Source organism: Pollicipes pollicipes, unplaced genomic scaffold (assembly GCF_011947565.3).
Source record: "Pollicipes pollicipes isolate AB1234 unplaced genomic scaffold, Ppol_2.1 Scaffold_1621;HRSCAF=1905_pilon_pilon_pilon, whole genome shotgun sequence".
NCBI classification, from domain to species: domain Eukaryota; kingdom Metazoa; phylum Arthropoda; class Thecostraca; order Pollicipedomorpha; family Pollicipedidae; genus Pollicipes; species Pollicipes pollicipes.
Genome location: NW_023595966.1, coordinates 11,362 through 15,672, shown reverse-complemented (window position 1 = coordinate 15,672; position 4,311 = coordinate 11,362). Strand labels below are relative to the sequence as shown.

The 4,311-nt window shown below is 43.9% G+C and overlaps 1 long non-coding RNA gene across 1 annotated transcript; it reads left to right on the top strand.

The window, feature by feature from the left end:
• The first annotated feature begins 709 nt into the window (after positions 1–709).
• On the top strand, positions 710–2,163 carry LOC119095463 (uncharacterized). The gene is made up of 3 exons (XR_005093907.1): positions 710–951; positions 1,087–1,229; positions 1,487–2,163. It is a non-coding gene; the product is annotated as an uncharacterized LOC119095463 (long non-coding RNA).
• The last annotated feature ends 2,148 nt before the right edge of the window (positions 2,164–4,311 follow it).

The window sequence follows — 4,311 nt, the reverse complement described above, 5'->3', positions numbered from 1 at the left end:
GGTTATAGACGCAACTACAAGGTCACTTGCATTGTTGTCAAAAGAACCATCTCCATGACGTGTGGCTCCGTGTAACACTCAGTTGTCGCATCAAATTGAACGGATCCTTTGGAACTGGCTTCAGTGACAGCCATGGCTTGGTTGTAACCTGCCATAGGTCAACGAATTTTCGAGGTACATCTATTCTTGTGTCAAAAGATTCGCTACCTAATTGGCTACAGCTATGAAAGGTTTGGTGCGACTAAGCCCAGCGGTTCGGGAGCTATTTTGGAATATGCTTTGAATGGTTGCCGCGTTGTTTGCTCTGTATGATGGGACTATCATTTGTAAAGGCAATCAGACTTCCGTCGTGAGTAACGCCCATACCACAGGGCACTACTGTCATGAAATAAGGCGTCCGGTTGTTTCTTCAGTATTACAATAGACCTAAAAAAAGGAAATCTGAAAAAACACAGTCTAAATTGAAACAAAATCTAGGTAGTAAGCATCATTTTCGAAACAAAGAAAACACAAAGTAAGATGATTTTTTCACTTAGACAGCTGTTCGTGCGACACAAAGTTTGCCATAGAATAGCATCGTCAATTTGGAGAAGACAGATTGAATATGCCACGAGCAATGAGAAAATATAGCTGGCAAAAATCAAGTCTAACATCTAGAAAGCTATTGGATATCTGTTTAGATATCTGCCGCGCCGGTTTTTGTGGCGTACGTCTACTTTGTAGTTCAAATGTCACGGAATGTTTGGCGAATTCTGTAATACCTGTCGGGTGAATGTATTATGAATCTTTCCCATACCATGTGGATGTAATTAAGCATTGCCAACATGAAGCATGTGTAAAAAGTGTTAAAACCACTCCAACATCATTTCCGTAACCGTTCTTATGTGTCAAGTATCCAGGTCATGAGGCAGCGGACGTCTAATAAGTAGCCGAAAGGAAATATGGCTGGAAGTAAGTGACATGAAAAGGAATGGATTTCTTCAGCACCTTCTTTGACCGTTCGTGCAATTATCTAATCAAATAACTTGGTCTCATTATTTGCACGCACCAACCACCTCGTGCTAACATACAATTATTTGTTTACAGAAAGATCGCAATTTCGAAATGGATGTTGCTCGGAATTTGTTTATCACATCTGCCGTCTGCTCTTTGTGGGATTTTGCTTAGGTGTAGTGCTATTGGCAACTAATCGGTCTGCCAAAGAATACGCACGAAGTCAAGATTTAGACGTAAGTATACAATCAACAAGACAATACCGTGTTGTTCACTCGCCAACGCTTCAAATTTCGGTGAGGTCAGGCTCTATTAAAATAATGTTGCTAACGTTACCATTGTCCAATTCTCCCTGTAGATGCAGTATGTGAGCGCGGTTGTCACAGTTTCACTGGCGGCTCTTGTGCTACATTTGAAAATATTTAGAACACGATTTTCTACAGCTTCTGAAGTCGAAGTATGCAAATGAGAAAATCCCGTGTCTGTGATTCAGGTCCTCGTCCCATCCGGCCTATGGAGCTTCGGAGACCTTGACGTAACACTATGTCCCTTGCCGACACTGAACGCCATAGCGGGCCTCCACATAGGGAACAGCTACCGGAAGTTTTCGAGATTCAAGGAGGCACAACTGTTTGAAGGATCAGCCAAGTACAGTCAGTTCAACGCAGTGTTTCAGGAAATGAATGCATGTCTACATCGGAGCAAGTTCGCGAGGGTGTCGGATGATCTTCTATACAAAATAGACCGAGCACAAAGTGTGGGATGTATTCCGAACATGACAACGGCTTTAGCCAAAGCGCACAACCAAACAGAAAAAGAATATCTCAAGCATGCTGTCTTGTCACACTCATATGAGTTATTTACCAAGCACTTTGGAACCAAATACGGAACATTTCTTGACTACTCCCCGGACACTTTTCAAGGCATTGGTTACTTAAAATCAGACAACATAACGTTGGAGAACTTCTTAGACATGATGGCCATCAATGCTGTAGATTATGTGAAGATAAGGCCCCCCTTCAGCAGCGGCAGCAATCAGAAGGATGGCGAAACTATACGCCGGAATGATGACGCTGCTACCGTATCCAATCGATTTGCTCCGAAGTGTGCAAGGTATCAGTTAAACTTCAGCAGGGGAGCTGCACCCCAACGACGTCAAATTATGTTCGATTTGAACAGGTGAGTGCTGGCTCAACACGGCTGTCGTGGGTGATTGTTCTCGTTTCCATCTTCATTTGCACATGCCACAATTTGCGAACAAATTACTGCCGTCAGGATCAAGGATGTTGTTCATTGTAATGGGCTTGGGGAAGGGGAGAGGACTGAGCAGTGTAAAATGACGAAATTTTTCCTCTAAATTGCACCCACAACCGAGTTTCTACCGATCTTGGCCTATATTCTTCTCAAAGTTTGGGGATTGGAGATGGGGGTGGGGGTGGGGGTGGGGGTGGGGGGGGGGGGGGGGGGGGGGGCGGGGGGGGGTGGGGGGGGGGGCGGGGAGCGGGGTCTGGAGCCCAAGTTGAGTCGGCTGAACATTTCACTCACTGAATAGGAACGCATGAACTACACCCTTGGTCAAGATAATCATCTTACAGCGGGCCATGTGACCCGGAAAACGCAAGTGATGAAACTCATGGGGCTAAGCTTGCCCTTGTTACGGTCAATACAGGCCCAGGATCCATCCCGCTACCTCACCAAGTTTAGAGGCGTTTTCAGATTTTCATGATCGGAGACGTCATCAGTCCCATCACACATCAGCCTGATATTTTATAGATGGCAATAACCATGGTTTTTGGTTGCAATTTAGATTAACCTGGCCCAAGAACTTGATTCTGATAGGTCAGGATGTCTTTTTTTTTGCACCAATCCGCTGCAGCTGAAACATTCACCAGGCTTATCGTGGTACACCAGGCTACTCGTGGTACTCCTCTCCCTATAGGGGAACCTCAGAGGTCCCCTGAGGATATTCTAGAATAATTTCCGATATCTTGGACGCGATGCTGAAACTTTGGTTACTTTAGTTTACATCATGTTTGCGCATGCTGTCAAAATTTGAAGTTTATTGCATGAATGGTGCAGGATCTGTCGCCCATTTCTCGAGGATGTGTAGTTAATATTTTATTCAGAAATGACAAGGAACGCTTAATTCTGGCAGAAAATGCGCTTCCAAAGGGTCTTGATGAGCTAGTTTTATTGAACGTATCACTCTGAAGTACGTTGTTGTATGTCTGGTTGCTTCAGTCAGGTCGCACCAGATCAAGACTGTTAAAACGCCACGTTTTGGCCCCACATATGACCTTTACATCGCGCCGTTTAATCTGTAACAGCAGACATCTTACAGCTTTGAAGGCTTTTATAGCGCTGTGTTTTGCATTGACGTGACTTGTTGGTTTTTTATACAGGCTGGCGGGCCGCTGCAAAAACAGCCTTTACCTATTTAACATGGTATGACATTTGACTGATTAGATCTATCGATATGCACTGGTGACCACCCGGCACACATATGTGTGTGTGGTCTGCCAGGTGCCAGTTTGGGTGCCAGGTGCTGCCAAACTCGCCGATATATATATATATATATATATATATATATATATATATATATATATATATATATATATAGGAAGGCCTTACGCTCCCGGGTTTAAGGCATTGATTTTTGAGATCTTATGCTGCAGTCATTGACGCTCAGGAAACGCAGAGATGACGGTTCAATGGCGTTATCAAAGTAACAATGTTTGCTCCACTAAGAATGGACATTATGAGTAGTGCTTGCTTGGTGAATCCTTTAATCAGCACCTCTTGGCATGCTGAAGGAGATGTAAGCTGTCAGCACAAGAGCGACCGCACAACGGCTTTTATGTGGGGTGGTCCGCATTCAAAAGATAGATAGGATGACATAAACTCACTTATAACTATTTAGTATACGTTTAAGTGGAAAGGCAGCCCAAGTCAACACAATTTTATTATTTAGTTATTGTGCTCCTAAATTTGTCGTCGATTGATTGTATCATGGAACGTTTGTATGAAATTGAGGTGCTGCCAAACTCGCCGTGCAAAATTGCCACCTTAGCACTCATTTGAAGGACTTCAAACTCTTCGTACAGTACGGTGCTGGAAGTTTTCGCCGAGCCAAATGTCATTATGGGATTGTGTTCTTGCCCTTAATCATGGTGTTCTTGCATATTTATCCGATGGCTAGCCTCATTTACGTAGTAACTAACAATCAACAATCACGTCCAACATCGTACATCATATAGAACAAAACGTGATTCGTGATTGACACACATCGTCGACGCATTCACTGGCTTCGCCTGACTG